Here is a 26,810-nt window from a genome sequence, read left to right on the forward strand (position 1 = left end):
ATAAGAAAAGAAATATTCTTCTCATACTGTGTTGTGTTGTTCTTATCTACATTTTTAGAGAAAGAGTCCTTAAAAGACATCCTCGATATGGTAGAGACTTTCCTGTTTGTCTTTTTATATTTCTTTTATAATAGTATATTAATGCATACTAAATAAACATTTTACAAAAAAGGAGGGAATTGACTAAATGTAAAGAAAGATGAGTTGAAGAAAGAAATACCATAAATAACATGGAAGAACAATAAAGTACTACTTCTCTATAAATGAAACAAATCCAAGAAGTTCCAAAATCCAGTTGCAAATTTCTTTCTGTTCCCTTCTTTGTCTTCTCTACCTACACAATCCATTTTTTTTTCCTTTTCATGGGTAAGTTCAGTAAATAACTATAAGTGTACATCGATGCATTAATAAAAATAAATGAAATGTTTGCTTTTTAACTTGAATTGAGTGCATGTTTCTTTGTTGGCAAAAAAAAAAAAGAAATATCATAATGATGTGGAGGTTAAGGTAACAAAAATGGAAGTAAAAGCCTAATGAAGTGGCTTGTAATAGAAAATGACTATATAGAGTGCAAAATACAGTATGATTTATGTATTTATCTTAAGAAAACAACCCCAGATTTAAAAATCATATATTTCTTTGCATTCCTCTGTACAGATGGGGGTCTACAATCCTAAGACAACTGGTTAGAAAATCACAATTCTTTCAATCTTTTTGTTCTAAAGTGCACAATAAAACAGTAGGCCAAATCACTTTTACTAACTGTTTTTTTTTTGAGGGGGGAATGCTGATTTTTATCTTTTATAAATTGCAAAAACAAGGCTTGAAAATCTATGAAAATACATTGGCGTGTGCATGTGTGCGTGCATGTGTATGTGTGTGTATGTGTGTGTGTATGTGTGTGTGTGTGGTATCAGCACGTAGGACTATGTCTTTGTGTGTGTGAACATGAAGCTAATTTTTCTTTCATTAAGAGCTATACTAAAGGTTGCCAATCTTTGTTTCATATTATTGTAATCATTCCCCTTGCTATTTGCCAAAATGATTTTTTCTAAAGTCTAAATATAATCATATAAGCCCCTCTCCTCTTCAATGACAAAATGACTTTCTTACTTTCAGGATAAAATACAAATGCCTGTCACATAAAGCTCCTTCTAACTTACTTCTCTCTATATTTTCATTCTTGATATATTTTACTCTTTCTTTCCACTTACATTGGCTTCATTGGTATTGTTTACACTGGAAATTACATCTGTCATCTCCATGCATTTCTCTAGTTATGTTTCATGTCTAGAATGCTTTGATATTTTATCTCCACCTCTTGTCCTTAGTTTCTTTCAAGACTTAACTTCAGATCCTTTCTTCTGCAGCAGACCTTTCTTGATCTCCCTTGCTACTATTTTCTTTTCCTCAGTTTCCATCTGCTTTGTATATATCTTCAGTATAACTACCTTTTTACATATTATCTTCCTCCACTAAAATAATATAAGATCCTTGAAGGCAGAATGATTTTCCCTGTCTTTCCATGCTTGCCACTTAGAATAGGCACATAAGTATTGAATAGATCTTTGACAAATTGCCTTAAATGGACATAATTTCTCTCTGATATAAGTTCCTCTGCCATTTACTATCTTTGTATAATAAGAGTGGCCTCCAACAATAGTTATATCATTTACAAAGCTTCTACAGATCAGGGATTATTAATCTTATCCAAAATACAACTAAGAAATTCTAAGTAAATATGATTAAGGAAATTGTGCAGTGGGTAAAATGTGTGAATATTACAAAAATGAATTGTAAACAAGTCATATGAGCTGAGAGGGTTCAAGAAAACAGAATTCAGAAAAAGCAGAGTTTGAGTTAGAAAGGAAAAATAGTGCATCAGTTTTTAACCTATTTGAAGCAGAAGGAACATGACCTGAAGGTGACAAGATTACACTAACGAGGATCAGAATAGCAGCAAATGAACTTTAACAGGAGTAGCAAAGTTCTAGACTAGCAAATAATAGTTTTATTTCAGTTCAGATTGGAGAATATATATATATATATATATATATATATATATATATATATACATACACATGGGAATTAAGTGGTGTATGTGTATAATGCCACTTATACACATACTTAATTACAACATAACACTGCTAAGTACAACATACACTAAATCCATTTTTCTTAAAAGAAAATCCATGAAGATTAAAAGAGAAGTGGTTCCTGTTCCATTAGAAAAATCAAAATCTCATTTTTACTGTGTGAATTCTGATCTATCTATCTGTCTGTCTGTCTGTCTATATGTGGGTCTTTTTAGCTATAAATTCTTCAAACCTCAAGAAATATTATTATTTTCTATGTTCTTCCATTTTTTTTCAGCTTGACATAATATATGATAGATGAGGGATTAAATTAAACAGCACATTGGAAACATATGTATTTTCTTGTTTCACAAGAAAATAGCTTTTTTAGACAGAAATAGTTAAATACTTAAAACCCTAACCCCAAGGATGCTACGTGGAGACAAAATTTGCCAAAAATGAAGAAAGTCATCAATATGATGGCTTTTTTCTTTAAATCAAAAAGCTAATTTGAGCTCCTTAACAATATGCTGCTTCTAATATGGCACCCACATTATAGAGGATTATGGGAATCATTGAGTTATTCTGCTATCAGCAGTGAGCATTTGGTGCTCCTGGTTGGTTAGGAAAATGTATAAAAACTGGTATAATACTAAATTTATTTTCATCTTCAGAAAAGTACATGGAAAACAGAAAAAAACATAGCAGCAAAATTGTATCTAGTGAGGAGTTTTAACTTCACAATTGTTTTCTTACACTATTTACAAATCAATTTTAACAAAGGATTGGGGAGGGGGTGATTTGCTGCTTGATCCAGTTGTCAGATTGTTTCTGCTTGTGGACTTAATCACATTGTTTACTAAGATGTGCTGACTTTTATATGAAGAAGGGATTTTCTGGAGTTAATTCATCATTATGACATTATGAAATAAGGATATGAAATAAATAAGCATAATTGAACTCCATATTTTAGATGTAAATTGTAAAAACCCTCACAAAAAAACAAATTTTGTTACATCAAATGTATTTCTGGCATTTGGGGTATGTATTGGGATCTATTTTTCTCTTCCAACATCCCATATCACTTATTCTTCAGTGAGAGACAATAATAAAGTTTAGGAACTGAAAGGAATGAATAAGAAAATCAATTATGTGAATTCAGATGTGTACCAAAGACGTTTTGTTCATTCAGCCATTTCAGGTTTATCTGACTCTTCATGACATCATTTTGGATTTTTTTTGGTCAAACATAAGTGGCTTGCCATTTCCTCCTCCATCACATTTTACAAGTGAGAAACTTGAGGCAAATAGAGTCAAGAAACTTGCCCAAGATCATACTGCTAGAAGTGTCTGAAATCAATTTGAACTCAGGATGATGAATCTTTGTCATTTAGTTGTCCTCACTGTCGCAAAGTAAAAATGCAAAAATTAAATAGTAGACGACCTATCCAAATGTAGAGAATCAATTGCCAATTAAAAGCTTTTTATTGAAAGTATAATGCTTAATCATCATCATCATCATCAACAACAACAACATTATTATTATCATCTAGCCCTTTTACTCAATTCCTGCTTTGGTCCCTAAGTAATAAGATGTAATCTGGCTGGATGAAGGCCATAGAAAAGGAGCAAAAGCTATGAATATTCACTCAAGTCACAAAAGTAAAAGAAGGGGGAGGCATTTTTAGCCAACAATTATTCTGAAAAAAGATCTTGGGAGTTATAATGGATTATTAGTCTTCAGTATGATGTGCCAGTCACAAGACCTAATGTAATATTCAACTACATTAAATAGGATATTTTCCAGAAATAAATTGCTGAGAGACCCTTTAACTCTATCATGGCCAGACAATATCTATAATATTGTATCATTTCTATATACAATAACTTAGAAAGAAAGTTGATAAATTAGAGAATATTCAAAGAGGGAAACCAGGATAGTAAAATATTCACATAAATGGATTACTTAAATGAAGTTATGTTTGATCTGGATAGCTTTAACTTTTGGGAGGCATTTTCAAGTCTATCATAACCTCTTTCATGGAGGAGGTTTTGGATTTTTTTTTTTGGAAAAGGAAGGGAAATAAACTGAAAAATCAAAGAACTTGGAGTAACAAATACAAATTTTATAGAAAAAAAAATAGACTTGATGTCAGGAAAAAGCAAAATAAAATAACAACAAATTCTGAACATATGGAGCTATCCAATAATAGAATGGACTGCCTCAAGATATATCAGTTTCCTCCATTCATTAGAAGTCTGGAGAAGTTTTTCTAGATTGTTAGCATGAGGATTCTTTTTTAGATTTGTTGGTTTTTGATGGGGATTGAGTTGCAATTCAACTCTGATATTCTATAAGTCTATAAAGAACTCTCAAGAATAAAAAAACACATTTAAATAATTGTTTATATGAATGAAATGGAGGAAGACAATGAATACATCAGAAAGCACCCTAGCACTATTTTTTTTTCTTTTGAACAAAGGAATCAGAAAGTTTGTGGGGTATACAGAAACATCTTTCCTATGTCATAAATATCCCCTTTAAGGTAATAAAGCATGCCTCCCATGACTCAGTAATATATGTAGTGAACTCTAGGTCCAGAGTGAGACATATATTTTCAGATGTATTATGCTAAAATACAGATAACATAACCCTAATCTTTCAGTTTTGAAACTTTTACAAATAAGGGACTGCAATTCAATGCCACATATATTTATTAAGAACTTATTTTACAAAGCACTTTTCTAGACTTAGGATATGAAGAGAAAAGGAAATTATTTATCCCTGACTTCAAAGAGCTTATAATATAATAAAATGAATCTGACAGTATATACTCAGTGAATTCATATAGCATATTGTTGTCATATATTTTATTACTTATGCTTTCTAAATATTATGAATTAAACCACCATAAAAACATTTGCATGCATAGAATAATACAAAAAAAAGATTTTCTATGAAATTTAAATTCATTTTGTACCACTCAGATTTTAATGTAATATTATGTATATGTAAATTATATATATATTACTTTCAAAAAAATTATTCCTGCTTGCTATCAGTGCCTTTTTCTGAAGTTCCTTATCATATTTCTTAAAATGTTAAAAACAGCCCTTCTTTGAAAGCCATCGTTATTGCTAACTTCTCTTCCTTGATTTCTCATATCAATTAAATGTCTTAAAAAAGAAAAAAAAGAAATGTATACAAACATGTATTCAATAAAAATAAATTGATTCAGTAGCCATGTCTATATAGCCCCCTCTATTAAAAGGAAGGGAACAAGCTTCATTATTTAGTCCTCTCACTATAGTGTTCATTTTTATATTAATCAAAAATTTTAATTCTTAGAAAATTGTTTTTCTTTACAAGTTTATTGCCTTTTTGCAAATAATTTTTAAATTCTGCTCACTCTACTCTTTGATAGTATATACTATTGAAGATTTTGGGAATTCTTTCTTTTATTATTTCTGACTCAGGGAATACAGTACTTGGACTGGAATCAAGAAGACTTTTTGTGAGTTCAAAACTAGCCACAGACATTTACTAACATTTATTAGCTATGTGACTGGATTTACCCCAGATTTGCCTCAGGAAATGAAAATGTTAAACCACTGCAGCATCTTTGACAAGAAAAATTCAAAACAGAATAACAAAGAGTCATATACTGAAATAACATGTTTTTAATATTCTCCCCATATCACAAATGTTTAATAATAATGGATATGAAATTAGAGCAACATATAACATAGATTAGATTTACAGATAAAGGAAGAATTTAAGACCAAAGAAAATATATAAATTATATATTATACAATTATATATAAGACCAAATTATATAATAGTATATATTACATGTTATATAATGTATAATATTATATATTATAAGACCAAAGAAATTATATAAATTATATAAAATAAAAAGCTTCTGCACAAACACAACCAATGCAACCAACATTATAAGCAAAGTATAGAACTGGAAAACTATTTTTGTAACAAATATCTCTGATAAAGCTCTCATTTCTCAAATATATAAAGAGCTGAGTCAAATTTATAAAAATATGCAAGTCATTCCCCAGCTGATAGTCAAAGGATATGAATAGGCAGTTTTCAGAGAGAGAAATCAAAGATTTCTATAATTCTCTAAATCACTATTGATTAGACAAATGTAAATTAAAGCAACTCTGAGGTACCACTTCATGCATAACTGATTGGCTAATATGACACATAAGTGAAAAAGTTAGATGTTGAAGTAGTTGTAGGAAAACTTAGATAATACTGACCTGAGGGTGGAGTTTTGAATAGATTCAATCATTCTGGATAACACTGTAAAACTCCCCAAAAGGCTATAAAACTATGCTTTTTATCTAGAATACCACTGCTAGGTCTAAGGACCTATTTCTACAAGAATATTTACAGCAGTTCTTTCTGTGGGGACTAAAAATGAGAAACTGACAGGATGCAATCTATTGGGAATGACTAAACAAACTGTTGTATATGATTGTAATAGTATCAGTATCCTGACAGAGAGTCAAGAGACTAAAAATACAGAAAGGAACGTACTTTTGGGTTTTTTTGCATATGGATAATTACAGGATTTGATTGTCTTAATTTTATACACACACACACACACACAAACACACGCGCACACACACACACACACACACACACACCACACACACACACACACACATATATATATATATATATATATATGCATTTTATTTTTCCTTTCTTTTAAACAAATCAATTGGGGTAGATGGATATAGGATAGGGAGAATATAAACAGTTGCCAATTTAAACACAATAATTTTAAAAAATTAACCAATAATAACATAGTTCCAGAGAGGAGACATGTAAATAAGAGTGACAATACTTCCACTAATGGCTAGACTAATAAAAAACAAATTGGATTTGGATTCCAAAATACTGGAAGAGGAGGTTGAAGGTATCCTGCTTTATTGCAGCCAGTTCATTTTACTCTTTGTATCTCCAGCATTTAGAGCAACAATTGTAAGAGAAAGACATTACTTGCTTAATGATTGATTGAATAGATAGTCAGGGTTCCAAATCACTATGATATTACAGATACTTAGTACATCATTCTACTTTTATATTCTCAGTGCAAAATAGAATCAATTTGCCTCATATATACAGTTAGCCAACATACATTAAGTGCTCATTATGTGCCAGTCATTTTGCTAAGCCCTGGGGATACAAATAAAGGTCAAAGACATTTCCTGAACTCAAGGAGTTCACAGTCTAGTTAGGGAAGTAAATGCATAAAAAGAAGATGAAAAGGAGAGAGTGGGGAGTATGCTGGCCATAGGGTTTGATAAAGTCAGGAACTCAGTGGGAAATGATGAGATTTCTGCCTTTGACACCCTCCATAAATGATCTGTGAAAAGCCCCACATCTTCTCTCATCAGAGAGAGAGTCCCTGAGGCCAGGGCATACAAATGAGATTTGAGTTGCAGGGTTGGTATGATCTTGTAGGATGATGAGATTCCAATGAAATCCATATAAATTCAGTAATATTTTTTTAAGGTCTGGAGGTTATTTTGTATTCTGACACTGGGAAAGAGTTTTATAGATCTGTTTTTGTGAACTCTAGATACTGTTGCATTCCATGATTATACAATGTGAAAATCTACATATGAAGCCAAAGATCTTGAATTTTAATTTTTTTTAGGTGAAAAGGATCTATTTGTACAAAAAATATTTGTACAAAAATATTTACAGCAGATTTTTTTTATTATAGCATTATAGAAACTAAAAATTGGGAATCAAAGGGATGCTCTGATCAACGGGGGAATGACTAAACAAGCTGTGGTATATGATTTTACTGGAATATTATTGTGACTTAAGAGATGACAAGCAGGATAACTGCAGAAAAACTTGCAAAAACTTACATGAACTGATACATAATGAAATAAATAGAAATAGGATAATATTATACACAGTAACAATGATATTGTTTGATGAAGAACTGTGAATAATGTAGTTATTCTAAACAAGACAATGATATAAGAAAATCCTAAAGAACTAATGATGAAAGCATACTATCTATTTCCAGAGAAAGAACTGATATTGTTTAAATATCAGTGGAAATATGCTATTTTTACTTTCTTTCTATCATTTTTAAAATTATATTTGTATATTCTTATACGAAATTAATAATGAGGATATTATAAATAATTACACATGTATAACCTATATGTGGTTGCTTACCATCTCAGAGAGGGGAGAGGAGGGAGGCATAGAATTTTCATCTCAAAACTTTAAATGTTTTTTTTTTTCACTTAGTATATAAGACCTTGGACAGATCTCTCTGGGGCTTCCGATTTTTCATTTGTTGATGAGGAATTTGGTATCAGATGTCTTATTCCTTGCTTCATCCTACAATCTTATGATATTCCTGAGTCTGTTCTTCTCATGAGAATTTTCATTTGTCATCAGTATTATGAATTTCAATGGTTGTATGGAAAAGTTTCTGTTGTGGGAGGTAAGGGACGTTTATAGAAATGGTGTTTATTGGGAATCATCAAAGATATAAACCTTTTCTATTTTGCAGTTTTCCTTAGGGACCAAGACTTGGCTTGAATACCATTGAAAATCATGGACCTTTTTAGACATCATAGCATACTATAAACAGTTCTTTTAAAATAAAAGCTGAAACTCAATGTCTTTATTGATAGGTAGACTTCTGCAATAGCAAGAGATATAGATTTGGCATCAGATTGATTCAGTTCAAAACACACTTCTCCAATATATTTTCTCTGGGACAGTTTGGTAAGTCATTTAACCTAAGTCTCAATTGGCTTTTTAAAAAGAGAGAATTTGGGTTAGAAAAGCTCTAAGTCCCTTTAAAATCTGAATTAGGATCCTATCTTGCTTCTTTTAGCAATTCTGATACCAAAAATTCTCTTCTTCCTAAAGCAGGTCCCTTAAACTCACTAAATGAGGTTTTCAGTTTAATTATATTGATTCTATGATTGATAATTGACTATCATATGCTCTGGTTACTGACAGAACCAATCACATTTAAAAACAACAATAATAGCTCATACTTCTATTATAATTTAAGGTTAAGACCTATTTTATAGATATAATTTTGTGTGCTAGGTAATACAAACCTCTCTAACCATATTTTACAGAGAAAACATTTGCAGAGAAATTATCTTGTCCAGAATCATGTGGTTATTAAATATCACAGTGAGACTCAAATTCAGATCATGTGACACTAATTCTAATATTCTTTCTTTTTATAGTTTTATGCCTAAAATAGAAATATCAAATTGATTTTGTAGTGATATTCCTATGTTTTAATTTAATGGACAATCAGAGATGTTTGACCAGAGGCCCAGAAAGGTTCAGTGCCATATTCTCATAATTTAGTAAGCAGCAGAAGAATGGAATTAGAACATCAACCTAACTCCAAATTCATAACTCTATTACAACACAATGCCTATCTGTCTATCTAATGTTAACTATAATACTATATCATAAGATTACATAAATTATGCCAAAGATGAGTAACTTCACACTGTTACAGGTTACATTAGAAAATGCAAAAAGTCATATCATTGCTATTACATTGGTCATTAATATGATTAATAGGATACATATTTTTCAAAATGTGTCTTTGCCACTAATGCATTCAACCATTAAGTAAGTAGCTTTAATACTAAGAATACATTCTTAGTGTTGTACACAATGGATTTAATTAACACATAATCTAATACTTACAAGTAACCCCTCACATTTTAATTTGAATGTAATGGAATACAGAATCAAATGTGCTTGTAGAACTGGTTCCTTACAATTGTATGGTTAAATATATAGAATTTTTAATATGAATTTTTAACATTCCACTTAAATTTAAATATCATTTGGAATGTTGGTCAAAGAAGGTAACAGAACCAGAAGTTTATTCCTTTTTTTGGAAGGCAGTTTGGCAATGAATAGGATATAAAGCAAGTTCAAATCTGACTTCAGATACTTACTAGCTGTGTGATCTTGGATAAGTCACTTAAATATTATCTTCCATTAGATTATTTTGGTGAATGACTACTAGGTATCATGTACCTAATCTATTCCTCTGATCCTCCAATCTATTCTAACTAGTATCAGATTGTTTTCATGATAGCCACTTTATAATGTAGTTTGAAATCCGGTACTACTGGTCACCTTCCTTCATTTTTTTTTTCCTGCACATTCTGTGACCTTTTGTTTTCCCATAGAAATGTTGCTACTATTTTTTTTTCTTAGCTTATAATTATTTGATAGTTTGATTGCTATGGCATTGAATAAATAAACTTAAATTGAATTGCATTTTTTATAATATTGGTTCAGCCTACCCTTGAGCAGATAATATTATTCAAATTGTCCATCATAATTGCATTCATACAGTCCTAGGGTGTGCAGATGGAATAAAATATTTTATAAGGTCTGAAATTATTTTAAGTGGAGTATGTGTTCCTTCTGACTTTTGTTGCTATTATAGAGAAATGCTAGTGATTTCTGTGAGTTTATTTTAGATCATGCAACATTGCTAAAATTGTTAATTATTTCAATTAGTTTTTTACTTGATTCTTTAGTGTTATCTCTGTATACCTTAATATCATCTGCAAGGAGTGAGAGTTTTGTTTTCTCGTGGGGTATTTTTAAAAATTTTTTTCAATTTATTTTTCTCATCTTACTGCTATAGCCAGAATTTCTAACAAAGCATCGGATAATTGTTGCGATGATGGACATCCTTCCTTCTTCTCTGAACTTATTGAGAAAGCTTTATTTATCCTCATTTCATTTTGATGTTTGCTCTTAGTTTTGGATAGATGCTTATGTAACACTTTAAGAAAGGCTTCATTTATTGTTAAGGTTTCTAGTGCTTTTAACAGGAATGTCTTTTTTTTAATTTTATCAAAAACCAACTCTATCTATTGCAGTCATGCAAAATTCACTTCCATATTATCTATGCTGCACACACACGCACACACACACATACACACACACACAAACACACACACACACACACACATACACACAAAGGCAATTTTTAAAAGTATGTTTCATTCAGCAATCAGAATCATTTTTTCTTCAGAGTGGATAACACTTTACATCATAGGTGCTTTGGATTGTAATGATTAGAGAGAATAGATTTTTTTTTAAATTTCAATATAGTCATATTTTGAAAGAAAATATAGAGGAAATGGAGGGAGAGAAGAGACATATAGACACAGAGAGAGAGAGCGACAGAAGCAGAATATGAATATATACATTAATCTGCTTTCAGACTTCATCAGTTCTTTCTCTGAAGCTGTATAACATTTTTCATCCTGAGTCCTTCAGAATTATCTTGGATCATTTTATTACTGAGAATAATTGTCATTTATGGTAGATAACCATACATTTTTTGCTGTTACTGTGTACGACATTCCCCCAGTTCTGCTCACTTCACTTTATATCAATTCATATAAGTTTTTCCAGGTTTTTCTGAGAGGATTGTGCTTGTAATTTCTCATGGCATAAAAATATTCATCACAATCATATGCCATAATTTCTTTAACCATTTCCCAGTTGAGAGACATTTCAATTTTCATTTCTTTATCATCACAAAAAGAGCTACTATAACTATTTTTTTTTGCATATAGGTCCTTTTTCCTTTTGTTAAAATTGCTTTTGGATACAGACAGCCTTTTTATGTAAGATAATGTATCTCTTTCTATGTGGTGAGCTTTTTCTTCTAGCCCGGTTAGCTTAGAGGCCTATCTCTCTGCTTGGTTCCAAGAGCTCTCTCCAAATGTCTTTAAATCCAAAGGTCTGGTCCTTCAGCCTCTGCCTCCGCTTTCTTCAGCCTCCAGCCAGCTCCAACTCTTCATGTCATTCCGGTGAAATCTCGACTTGTAGCGTCTTCCTCTCTAGACTCTCCGACTGGCCCATTGGCCTATTTATGCTCCTTCCAGAGAGAGGGATTATGGGTAGTTCTACTTAGTACCTTGTTTCAGGTTCTGCCCAAAACATCTTCTTGTAAGATTAGATCAACTCTAATTACTTAGCAGTTAATAAGGATTCCAACATTTCTATATCTCTGTTACCTCTATTTTCAGTTCATCCCTCTTTCTAACCCATTAAATTTATTCTTTAAACTATAATCCTATTATATTCGATTTAAATCCCTGCTGTAACATCTTTGCTCCTAACTATCCTAGTAATGATAAAGTTCTTAGGAACTACAAGGATCATCTTTCCATGTAGAATTGCAAATCGTTTAACGTATTGAAACCCTTATGATTTTTCCTTGTTTGCCTTTTTATATGTCTCTTGAGCATTTTGTTTTATTGTTATTATTTTGTTCAGGTCTGGTCTTTTTATTAGGAATGCTAGAAAGTCCTTTATTTCAGTGTTTATCTATTTTTTTTTTCCTGGAAGGATTATTCTCAATTTTGCTGGATAGGCAATTGTGTATTATAATCTGAGCTTCTTTTCCCTCCATAGAATAATGGTTCATGCTTTCCTGTCCTTTAATATAGAATTTACTAAATCTTATGTTATCCTAATTGTGAATCTGTGATGTTTGCATTCCCCCCCCCCCCAATTGCTTGCAATATTTTCTTTGGATGCTCTGGAATTCACTTTAATATTCTGGGCAGGTTTTTTTTTTTTGGGGGGGGGGACCTTTTTCAAGAGATCATTGAGTCATTTCTGCTTTACTCTCTGGTTATAGGATATCAGAGCAGTTTTCCTTAATAATTTCTTTAAAGATGATGTCTAGGCTTTTTTTTAACATAGTTTTATAATCCAATATTTTAAGTGATTTCTTCTAGATTTATTTTCTACATCAGTTGCTTTTTCCAATGAGATTTTTGACATTTTATTCATATTTACAATTTTCTTTTCTTTGTCTTACAATTATTTGTTTTCCCTTACCCAATCCTAAATTTAATGATTTATTTTCATTAATGAGTTTTGTGCCTCTTTTTTTTTCTATTTGAACAGTGCTACTTTATAACAATTCTCATCTTCAGTGAATTTTTGATTTTTTAAAATATTTTCCCCAATTCTCAAATTTATGGTTTCTCTTCAGCTAATTTTTGCAGTTTTTTTCGACTTTTGGCCATTTTTATTTTTATGGTGTATTCTGTTCTTCTGTGGATCTTTGGCCCTCTTTTCATTTTACCTATTTTTTAAGGTATTATGTTGTTCAGTATTTTTTGTTCTTCCTTTACTTATACATTAACTTAATATCCTCATATTTTATCATCTATCTCTATTATATATACACACATGATCACATACTATATATATATACATATATATGCATTCACATGTACATATATAAATACATATACATGTGTGTGTGTTATTTACATCCATATGTATATCTCTTGGACTAGTATATATCTTAGTCAAGAATTATAAGCAGCCATGACCTAAGTAAACTAAATGTTTACTCTGTATTTAGAACTAATATATTGAGTTTCAGCTCCACCAAATCACCTAAGAGGGGAAAATCAATGAGCTAAAAAGTGGAATTAGTCAAATTTCTTGCAATAACCAGTTTGAGGTGCTGCTCATAAGTAGTCCATGAACTCCTACCCTGAGCCAGCTAAGAAGGATTGATCTGAAAAGTCTGCCTGTCTGTTTCTCTCTCTGTGTATATTTATATCTATTTATAAACATATATACAACACAGATATATATATGTATATGCATATATATAAAAGAAATATAATAAAATTTCTGGTATATTAAATACAAACAAATATACATATATAGATGTGCATAAATATGTACACACATATTATATAATGAATATATACATAAATGTATATATTTTGTATACATGTAACATGTACATATATATACACATATTCTCTAAAACATATTAATAAGATTGAAAATAATATTGATACACTGAATATATTGTTATTTGTTCTTCATTTCCCAAAAGCACTATTGAGATCATGGGTGATGTTGACTTGCATGTAAATTGGATTTAAGTGAGGTGCAGTTGAAGGAAGTTATCAATATCACTCTTTTGTCTTGAGAAATTTAAATCTAATTCAAACCAAAAGTCCAGATGGCTGGTAATGGCCTGGGATGCTATGGATAACCATGGGATTTTATGTGTCTGTCCAAACTCCAAGCACTCCACAGCACCTCCTTCAATCACCTTTATGGACATTGGAACATTGTTCTTATCTACTCAGTCCATCAGGGAAAGCTTTTACATGCTTAGGTTGACGATATTCTAATTTACCAATAGGTTTAAAACCTGTCAGTTTCTTTCAACCTAGTTTATTTTATATGCTGAAAAGATTTACCTGAGCATGACTACTGTTCATACCATAGCTTCTTAGAGCTATAGGTGAGAGTTGGGTGAATCAGGTGGACATCAAAGACAGATGAGCAGCCCTGAAAAGGGCTTAAAAAGCCCTTAGTCCAAAATTTTAGTCCTTCTGAATATCCCACAACTACAATTGGATATCTATCTATCTATCTGTCTGTCTATCTATCTTTAACAAAGTAACTAAAAAGACATTGAAAATAAGAAGAGAGATAAACTGGAAAGTAAATAGGCTTTCAAAATTATGAGCATATTTAAAAGTTGGGTTGTTTGCAAACACTGCCAAAATTGATAAATCATTAATCAATTTTATTAAAAAGAAAAGGTCAGAAAAATCAAATCAACAAAAAGCAGATGCATGCTATAAAACCACAATAAAATAAGAATAAAGGTGTTATCACAATCTGCTATATATAGTTAATTCTAAAAAAAAAAAGAAAAAAAAAAAAACTAGACCTCAAATGAGAGCAACAATTTTAAAATACTCAAACTCTTTGAAAAACAAATGAAGATCTTAAGTGATCCAATTTCTTAAAACAGAATAGAATTATTTGTAATTGAACTACAAAAGGAAGTGGGAAGTAGAAAAAAAGTTTCTAGCATTACTTAATTTAAATAACATTATCAAATTAAAAAAAATACCAATATTGCTCAAATTATCCTCAAAAACTGAGAAGAATCACTCTAGCAAACTTATTTTATGAGATAAAAAAATTAATGTCTAAACCAGGGAAGATTAATGTAAAGAACAGGAAAAAAAATAGATGAATCATTTTAAGGAATATAATGTCAAATTTTAGAATAAAATTGTGTCCAAAAAACTATTTATTTTATGTATTCAGAAAATGAATCAGAACTCAGTTGGATTTACAAGTAGAAGCAAAAACAGTTCAACATAAAGAAAACTGAAAATAATTATCCATGCTTAAAAAAAAATTATACACACACACAAAAAAAATTAAAAATTGACTGTAAACTTGCTTATATTAAAAACTTACAGATTAGGTATATAGGCATTTTTTTTAAAACATCATCAAAAACTACTAAAAACCACACAAACATAATATATAATGGAGATATACAAGAAACTTTCCCCAAATATATAGGAAATAAAGCCCATTCTACATTATTTAAATTGTTTCAGATATATTCAATAAAAGAAATAAAGGAGTAAAAATATGTAAAGGAAAATTTCATTTTTTGTTTTGCTTCTTAGCTTTTGTTTGTTTGTTGGCTTCTTAGAAAATATAAACAACCAGGAAACAAATTGAGACAATTAATGACTATAGTAAAGTGGTAGGTTATATAATAAACCCATAAAATAGATCCAAATGGAAATTTGACAAAGAATTTCTAAGTAATTAGTCTGAAAGACCAAACAATAAAAAATGAAAAGAACTAATAATTATGGAAATGGGGATAACAAGAAACCAACATATCAATATTTCAGGGATGTAATGTAATCTTTCTTAGGAGAAATATTACATTTTTAAAAATATCCATTAGCAAAATTGAAAAGGAAAGGCTAATTAGCTGCATGTATATTTTAAAAATTGGAAAGATAATGAATAAACAAATACACAATAACCAAAATGGAACAGGCATTGACAATTAAAAGAGAAAAAAATAAAAAATATATAGAAATGAAAAATAAAAGCAAAACCAGTTCTTTGAAAAATACTAGCCAAACTTAAAACTATTATTAAGTACAATTAAAGAAACCAGAAGATATCAGTTAATGATGTAAAATCACAAAATCAAAAGGAATAAAACGATTTGTCCAAACATACTATGCACAGTTACAGATTAATGAAATGGTGCACACAAAATAAAAAGGAAATATTTTATAAATATAAAATACCCTAACAGAGGCTAAAAAGAGATTTTAAATAATCCAATCTCTAAAAAGGGATAACATTAACTATATCAAAACTGGGGTGAGAATACATTAGGAAAGAAAGATTGCAGTCTATTATGTTACCTTGATAAAAGCGATTATTATTATATTAAACTAGGGAAAGCTAAAGTAAAAGGCATCTGTACAATTGTCATTATTGTCATCTAAAAAGCTTATTTAAAGATTAAAATACTTTAAGACTACAGCAATGAATTAAATACATCATTCATTAGAACCAAATTCATATATACCAAATTGGTATGTCAAAGAAAGAAGGATATTTCGACATGAGGAGAAAAAATCAGCATAATTAAACATCAAAAATAAAAAAAAATCTACAATTATTTTAATAGCTGTGGCAATAGTTATGCTAAAATCTCTACAAAATATAGGCATAGATTGACTTTTTCAATATCATAAGGAATTCCTATGACCAAAAGTATTATTACCAATGGGGTTGTAGTAAAAAACTTTCTGAAACAAGATCACCCATTCCATATATATATACACACACACATATACACACACAATATGTACATATATGCATATGTATGTGTGTATATATGCATATGTATATGTATATATATACACATATATGTAAGCAATAGCAAGATGATAAGAAAAAAGATGGCATGAACATAAAGAAAGTCAAAGAGTATAAAAGGTCATACATATTTGTTACCAAATTATATAGAAAATCATAGTGAATAAGGAAAGAAATGCATTAAAAATTAGTGCCTTTAGCAAAGTCGCTAAGAGTAAACTCATATATAAATTATTTTTTGGAAAAATAACAGCAAAATTTAATAAAATAACTACAAAATGTAGAATATTTGGGGATCAATCTTCTGAAATATACTCAATATTTTGAAATAAAAATTGCTTCTTGAAAATAAAAAGAACAATAGAAAAATTAGTGTATCATGGCAATATAATAATAATAATTCTACCAATATTATTAGTTTTCAGTGCACAAATTAAAATACCATAGGGATAAATTATAGAATTTTATAAAGTGAAAAAAAATCATTTGTAGGAAAAAAATGCTCTAAACTAACAAAGAAAATGATTAAAGTAAGGATGAAAGAAAAATCACACTTCTAAACTTCAAGTGATATTACATAACAGCTGTCATAAAAATCATTTGTTGTTAATTTTTTAAATAAACAAAAGGAACAGAAATTATGATTGGAAATAATAGAATATGTCAAGTGAATGTTCAATAAAACACAGAATGTAATTTTCTAAGGAAAGAATTTTGTATTTAATAAACCCTACTGGGTAGATTAGAAAGAATCTGGCTGAAATTGGGCTTATCTCACCATTTTAGACTATATTTCACAATATACTCAAAATGGATAAGCAATGATTGTATTGTTATGCCACAGTTCTCTTTAATTGTCCTGACTCAGTTTCCCTGTATGAGTTTCCCTTGTCTCCATTTCCTTAACTGTTCTGTCTCAATCTCTTTAGCTGTAAATCCCCCTCTGACCCAGTAAGACTGAGGATTATTTGCTCTAAGGTTATAAATTAGCAAGATAAATAAGAGAGTAGACCTCTGACTCTTTTCTGTCCTCAAGAATTTACAATATCCCTCTAAAGTATTCCAAGATACCTCACTGGTATCTTTACTTCTTCATATTCAGACATCCTGTCTCTGGGTTTTCTAGGATTTATGGCCTCCCTATCCTGATAGAGGTTTTCCCTCACTTCTTACCCCTTCCTTTGTTTAGAGAAAAGTTATTTAAGAAGTTGGGGTTCCTCCATTCATTGCTGGAGGATGGTGGCTGACGGCTGTATGCTGGACGCTGGATTCTTTGAGATGACAGTCTCCTCCAGCCCTGGGACCAACATGGATTCTTTGGTCCCAGTATACTTATTTCTGTCTGACTGGATAATTTGAGACGAGATTCCTGTCCAGTCAATTTTACTCTCCCATTAATAAAATATCAAGAACTCTCTAATCTCTCTCCTGTCTCAGTTTCTCTGGCATTACAGTATTCCAAAAGAGAATTAGAATAGTATATCATGTATTTTCTTAGCTATGAGGGAGCTATATTCTTAAACAAATGATAAAAACAATTAAGAAATTAGATAATTTTAGTTATATAAAATGGAAAAATAGATGCACAAATAAAATGATTGTATTTATGATAAGAAAAATGTGTAATTGGAAAAAATATAAAATCTTCACATCAAATGTTGACAACACATTTGATATCTAGTGTAATAAGGACCGCTTATAGTCATTATTTAAAAGACAAATTGTCATATGACAAAAATATATATTACTCAGAAAAAGAATTTAAAAATTAACACTTTAAAATATAATCATAGTTATAACTAGAGGAAAAAAGGTATCAAATCCCTAATAGTGCAAATCAAAACAACTCTAAAGTTTCATCTCACACATAGGTGATTAACAGGTAAAAATTTAGGCAAACTCAATGTTAGATGAAGTTGTGGGAGTATAGGCACATTAATACATTGTTTTTGGATTTATGTATTACTATAACCATTTTGGAAAGCAATTTGAAAATATGCAAATAAAGTGAATAAAATGTCTATCTATGCCTTCTTATCCAGAGGTTGCATTATGAGAAATGTAATCTCCCCAGATATCACCGATATAAAGAAAGTCTCCTTATACTACAAAACATTTAGATAACCATTTTCTGTGGTGGCAATGATATAGAAACAAAATAGAGGGCTATCTATTGGGTAATAACTAAAGAAATTGTGGTACAAAAAAGTAATAGAATATAAATGAACTGTAAGAAATAGTGAATATGATGAATATACAGGGGAATGTAAAAAGATTTTAAGAGATAAAAAATGTGAAAATAATGTATTGTTCCACATTTATTTTGCAAGGAGGTCAGAGTGGCAAGAATATCCTTACATTTCTCTCTTTGGGATCCATGCTTGTTCTTTGGAATTTTGCAACCCTAATTTCTAATTTTTTCAGAGTTATGTATATATGTGTGTGTGTGTGTGTATACATACATATATATATATATATAATTACATAAATATTTATAAGTATATATAGTTACATAAATATATGTATACATATATATATATTACATATAGAGAGAGACAGAGACAAAATATATATATTTATAGGACATCCCCACAGTCTAAATATTTCTTGTCTCACTTAATACATTCCCATCTTGTTGATATGCTTTCTTAATTTAATGCAGGTAGCAAATGCATATAACTATATATATATATATATATATATATATGTATATATATATATATACACATATATATGTAATATAATACACATATATTGTTATACAAAAACACATAGACAAGTCTTATAATATGTATGCTTATTTCTTGTTACATTTTTGTACCTCTGAAGAGAAGCAGTTTTTTCTGATATTTTTAACCTATTTATAAAAAAAATATTGAATCTATTTAAGGTTACTGATGCATAGTTATTTTTAATATATTTATTCATTGCAATTACATTAAGTATGGTATTTTAGTGTCCAATAATTTAAATTCTATTTTTCATCTTGAAGTTGTAAATTAAATATTTTACTCCAATATTACATTTATGTGGAAATGAGCATCTATAATCACAAAGGGTAATATACATTTACATATTCCCATTATCATGTTTATAATATCTATTCAATCTATATATTCTATTATCTGAATGTGTATACACACACACACACACACACACACACACACACACACACACGTACATTTATAGAATAAATAAAATAGCCTTTGCTTATAAATCCAGTATTTATTTGAATAAGGTAAGTATTTATATATATATATAATGTGTGTGTATGTGTGTGTGTGTGTGTGTGTTGGAATCTTTACAAAACTCATTAGAGTTGATAGATTATTGATCTGATCTTACAAGGAGATGTTTTGGGCCAGAACCTGAAACAAGGTACTAAGTAGAACTAATTGATACAATGCTTGTGTTTACACCTTTACTCATTGGAGTTCACAAGTATGCCAGATTCACAAAGTAAACTTTATAACTTTGTGAATTCACACCTTCCTTGAAGCTCTTAGGGCCAGAGAGCACTATGGGAGAAAACCCATAATCCCTCTCTCTTGCATCCCACAATTCCTCTCACTCATATAAAACAGGCAGAGCCTCTCGGGGAGAGTGGAGCTGAAGATCGAGAAGGCTCTCTCAGAGGCACAACCAGATTCATCTTCATCTCACACCACTGTGGTGGCTGGGCTCCTGCACTTCCCCGACTGAGACCAAGCTGGTCTGAAAGACTCACCAGAAAGCTAGCCCAGCCCCAAGTGAAGGAGACAAGAGATTCATTTCATCTTTGTGCTGGCTGGAAGCTGAAGAAAGCAGAGGCAGAGGCTGAAGGACTAACCTTGGGATTTGGAGACATTTGGAGGGAGCTCTTGGAACCAAGCAGAGAGATAGGCCTCTAAGCTAAACGGGCTATATTAGAATTGGAGACAATAAAAGATCTGAACTTTTATCACCTGGCTGTGTTTTGAGGTGATTATTACTTTTAACTGAAACTAAGGCTGCCTCCAAGAAAACCTCCCTGAGAAACCTGCTCTCTCTCCCAGAGAGAACCATCATATTATATATTTTAAAGAAGAAAAAGAACACCACATACATGTATCTGTACATGAGTATATAAATCAAATAGAGACTCTTAAATGGGGAAAATGGTAGTCATAGAATACCTATTGTGAAAAAATGCAGAAAATCTATTTGCAACAGAATATTCAGTATGTCCAAATGTTATTCCTGACCAAGGTGAATAGACACAATATCATATATTTGGTTTAAAAATTGTTTTTGATATGTACAAGATTGGAAGTGATATATGGCTAGAAAGAAGTTCATTTGAAAAAGACGTGGGGGCTATTTACTGAATGAAAAGCTCAATATGACTCAATTATATGATACATCAACCAAGAAAGCCAATACAATGTTAAACTAACTGCTGCATTCTATCAAGGAAAATTGAAGCAACAATTTGACTGAATTCCAGCTCTAGTCAGACCACCAAGATGTTTAAAGTGCAAGTATTACATTTTAGGAAAGACCTTCATAAGTCAGAAAGGGTTCAGTGAAAAGTTCTGAGGGGATTATAGGGGCTGCGTTCATAACTTAGGAAAATTAGTCTAAATAAACTAAGCTTGTACAAAAGAGGGAACAGGGAGGGATACAGAAGCTTCCTCCTCCTCCTCAAAGCAATAGACTGCCATGGTAGAGAAATGATTAGCTTGTTGAAGTTGGTTTTAGAAACAGGATCCATAATACATGTTCTTTCTTTCTTTCCATTTTTGTTGTTGTTGTTGTCATGGATCCTTTCTACAATCTAGTGAAATTTATGGACCCTTTTTCAGAATAATTTTCAAGGGTATAATAAAATCAAATATAAAGCAAACCAATTACATTAAAACATGGAAATCAAATTCTAAAAAATGCAAGTTCACAGTCAGCAAGTTAAAGCACCAATAACTTAAAAACTATGAGTAGAATTTGAACAAAGGAAAATTCAGGCTTGATATAAGTTGGGGATACTCGCTAATATTAAAGTTATCCCAAATTGGAGTACTCTGCTTGGGAGATAATAATTTCCCCCTCATTAAAAGTCACTAAGCAAAGCTGAGGGTTCATTTGCTAATTTTATTGTAATGGATGTTATTTGTTCTTGTAGCAGCAACACTAGATAAACGCTAAAGTTCTTTTTTAAACCCAAGTTCCTTAATTTGGAAGGCTTACAATTCAGGTAGGGATAAGCCAAGAAAAGATTGAAAGGTTATTTGATATAAATTTAAACAATACATAATTTATGCATTTCCATAAAGGCAATACCAAAGACATCTAATATAGAGAAGAAAGATGAAATAGGACTTGATAGAACAATGTGTGAGGAAAGAAAAATGAGCCATGAAAAAAAATGTTATCTATACAAGGCAAATTGTCATTAAATTTGTGTAAGAGTGAGAAAAAGGCTAGCCAAATTAGCATTTGGCTTGGAGAGAAGAAATTGTATTGATGATATGTAGGATCTTGAGAAATTCAGATAACATTCAGCTCAACTTTTTACATGTTGGAAGTTCTGCAAATCATACAAAATCCTTTGAGGCCCTCTATCCTGATCTTTTCCTTTTCCAGTGAAGTACTCCAAACTCTTCAAAGTATTTTCATTAGAAGTCTCCTACTCATTTGCTTTGTAGCTCCCAACACTAGGCACATTAAAAAACAAACAAACAGGTTTTAGTTTTTCAGTGTCCCATTGAAATAGCTCCTAACCTTAAACCTGCTCCATTGATTTTGGGATTGGTGTCTAGGGGCCATATCAGAGATATTTTTAATTAAATTGAATAATTAAATTGAAACAAATTGAATTAAAACAACTCTAAAGCATTTCTAGAACCCAGGCTCTGGGTTTACTCTTCTGACTTGGTTATCAACTTGAAGATTGCTCAGAAATCAGAAAAATCTGATTCTTTAATCTTCCAAGACAACTTTTATTAGCTCCAAGACTAGATCAAATCAGGATGAAATTTACAATTTGACATCTCTTCTTCCATAGAGTCCTGACTATTACATTACAAATTTAGCATTACCTTCCTCTGGTCTAGAAGCTTAGTAAAACGCCAGGTTAATTCCGCTTTACAATCAATTCCCAGGTTCTAAATTGCTCTATGACCAATTAAGCAGAATCATTCAAGTAATCTGGAGATGATTCCCTATTGCCCCCGAGGAAGAGAGTAGGAGAACATGAAGGAAGAAGCCAAATATTTCCACAGCACTATCCTATGTTGGGGAGAATATTCTACTTTCCCTGTGACAACTCAATCCTTAGACAATTTATGATCAAATATCATAGTTAAAACCTATTTTCAAGAAAGATAAATACCAGGTAAAATATGACTTTAGAGACATCATAAAGAGCATCATAAGCTTATGTGAACACAGAATAAAGAGAAATTTGGTACTGTTTAGAGACTTAGAAGAGACCTAGATCATCTATACCATGGGATCTTAATTTGGAATCTATAACCTTTTTTTAAATGGTAACTCCCTTTCTATATAATTATTTTAATGATTCTTTATATTTTATTTTATGCTCCTAGAAACTTTATTCTGAGAAGACTCCATCAGACTACCAAATGTTTCCAAAAAAAAAGAATACGAACTCAAGCTCCTCATTTTACAGAGAAGAAATTGAAATAGGTGCTAAGCAAGCAGGTTTTAAACACAATTCATCTTTTTGAAATGTTTTTTCCATTTCCATCAGTGGATCATTTCTCCTTAAGAGTGGAGAGTTCATAGAGGGACCTAATTTAAGTCCAGGTAATTCTTAATCTACAAGGTATTAGTTTCATGATGAAGTATTGTAAAAGGCAGGAATTGGGCCAGGCCCTCACAAACATGCAAAATGCACTTCAGGTAGACTTTCCCCTGAAGTGGTAAGATCTGAGATGCAGGTGTTATCACCTAATTGGAAAAACTCTTTCCAAGGAGTATCTGAGATTTGCTGAACTTCTGCTGGAGGATTCCCAGGCCCACTAAATAAAGACTAGTTCATCAACCTATACAGATAATTTTAGAGACTATTACTGAGGCAGCAATTATCAAGATGGCTTTGGAAGGCTTGAGAGAGTTATGTTTGGAAACAAAAAGCATCTTAGTCCCACATGATCACCATAAATCCCTTATTTCAACAGAGCAGAAAAGAAGCAATCCCTGCTCACAACAGGTGTTCTTTCGTATCTTTAACTAAGCTAGCCTGGGGGAGTAGGAGAAGGAGAGTCTAATTTGAAAAGACTTCGTCATATGTGAGGTTCTTATAACAAAGTACAAATCTAGAATCACGATAATATCTACAGTAGTGTCAAAACTGGTAGCATTTAGAGAAGAATCAATCATTACTGTGTCTAAATTCAGGTCTGTAACATGGTGGCTGTACCACTTCCACAGGGATTACTCTTTCCTCTGTAATTTATTTACATTTGAGAATTTTCAAACAATTGCTTCTTTATTTTTGGTAAATGTAATTTCAAGGTTCTGGATCTGTGACCTTCTAAAGCAGATGATGATGTTAAATAATAATTTGAGTGACATTTGAAAATTACACCAGACTATTTTATAAAATTTCTTATTTTTTCAATATTTTAAGTTTTTAAACAGTTTAAAAAGTTTAGAGCTGGAAAAGAACTTGGAGACCTTCATTGCAACACTCTTATTTTAGAGGTGATTATGATAAAGTAGAAGATACTAAATGATTTGACTTAATTTGACTGAATTCAGCTCAGTGAACCTTTGTCACCAATCATGGAAAGATAACAGACCAAGGAGAACAGTCATTCAGCACCTATTTGTCTACTCCTGATTTCCTTATTTCTATGCAAAAAAAGTAAAATACTATCCATTTCATTAAATTTCTGGTATAGAAAAGATCTAAGAGATGATTAATTGAGAAATTGAGGGTCAGAAATATGAAATACTTTGCCCATGGTCACACAGGTAAAGTAGCTGATTTAGTAGAAAATCCTAGATGTTCATTTCATGCCCACTGTTCTTATCATCTTACTATAAAACAGTGCTTTGATGTTTTATACTGAGGCAATGTTCCCATATACAAAGGATAATATATATGGAATATATTTTCAGACATTTTAAAAATAAAAAGATAGATGATCAGTCAATAGATCATCAGTGATGATTAATAGTGCACATCAATAAGTTGCCAAGGAAAACATATATAATAAGTGTGTGTATATGTGTGTTCTTTAACATTTTAACTCAAAAATATAAAAACCAAAACACTCCACAAGTCATAGACACAGTCTCTCAAGAGGATGGGCATCTCATCACAAGAATATCAACTAAGCTAAACAACTTTTACTTTACTTTATAAAGGTGACTTTCACATTAGCTAAAGAAATGCATGAGAAAAATCATTCTATATATTAATTATTTTGCAGCAAGTGAGTCTCCTGCACAAGACAATACTTATATCTAGGGATTTGTTGAGGAGGGAGAGGAATAAGAAAAAGGTGCAGTTTTAGTAAGAGAACAGTGGAAAGGTAAATAAGGACAACAAAGAAATAATCTCATACATTAAGCCAGAATATCAATTTGGTTAAATATGTTTTATACAAAACTGTGTGAATTATTCATATGCATTTAATATAGTCTATATTTTACTGAATGTAAAGTGAAATGAAAAAAAAAATAAGTTTAATAAAAAGAAAGAAAGAAAAGGGAAGGAGGGTAAGAGGATGAGGACATAGGCCTGCTAATGATGAGCACCAAGAGATAGGAGATTATTAAGATAGTCATTTGGTAATGATTTATGCCTATAGTTTTGTCTCTTTAATCTTTGGACTCTTCTGCATGCATACTTGTCTTATTTCTCCTTCTCCTGGCCTTACTTCTATTCTTTTTGTCATCTTTTATCTTCTACAAATTATTTCCTCTTTATTTCTCTATCTGTCCTTGGTATTATTTCTCTTTATATCTTCTCTAGTAGGTGATAGGGCCGTCAGGTGTGATGGCAGGCAAATGTATAAGCAAGTTTTGGTCATTCCTGCAGTCAGCATATATGTTCGCTCTGGTGTATTAGTAAGATATGGAGCATCCACATCAATACCAAAGTTCTGGACTCTGCCACAAAGTCTGGTGGCAAAGAGAATCCTCAATATTTAAAGATATCCATGCTTCATTTATATGGGTACTTCCTCTATGGATGAAGATGAGAATACTTTCCTTACCTGTGTTAATTGACAAGTCTGACATTTAATGTTTGTATCATTTTGGAAAAGTCATATAGGTCTCCCTAAGTTTTGATTTCCTCATCTGTAAATGAAGGGTTAAGTAGGTGCCCTTACAATTCTGAATAGTGCTACATTAATAATACTGTGGAGTGGTGGGAAGAGAGAGAAGTATTCTGAATGCCTGAATTTAAGATCTAATCTAATCTAAGAGATTAGAACATGTATGACATTTCTAGCATATTTTTTATTATAGCTTTTTATTTACAAGATACATGCATGGGTAATTTTTCAGCATTGACAGTTGCAAATCCTTTTGTTCCAACTTTTTTCCTCCTTCCTCCCACCCCTTCCCCCAGATGGCAGGTTGACCAATACATGTTAAATATGTTAAAGTATAAGTTAAATACAACATATGTCTACATGTCCAAATAGTTATTTTGCTGTATAAAAAGAGTTAGACTTTGAAATAGTGTACAATTAGCCTGTGAAGGAAATCAAAAATGCAGGTGAACAATAATATAGGGACTGGGAATTCTATGTAATGGTTCTTAGTCATCCCCCAGAGTTCTTTAGCTGAGTGTAGCTGGTTCAGTTCATTACTGCTCCATTGGAACTGATTTGGTTTATCTCATTATTGAAGTAGGCCACGTCCATCAGAATTGATCATCATATAGTATTGTTGCTGAAGTAAGTAATGATCTTCTGGTCCTGCTCATTTCACTCAGCATCAGCTCATAT

This window comes from Antechinus flavipes, chromosome 6 (assembly GCF_016432865.1).
Source record: "Antechinus flavipes isolate AdamAnt ecotype Samford, QLD, Australia chromosome 6, AdamAnt_v2, whole genome shotgun sequence".
NCBI classification, from domain to species: Eukaryota; Metazoa; Chordata; class Mammalia; order Dasyuromorphia; family Dasyuridae; genus Antechinus; species Antechinus flavipes.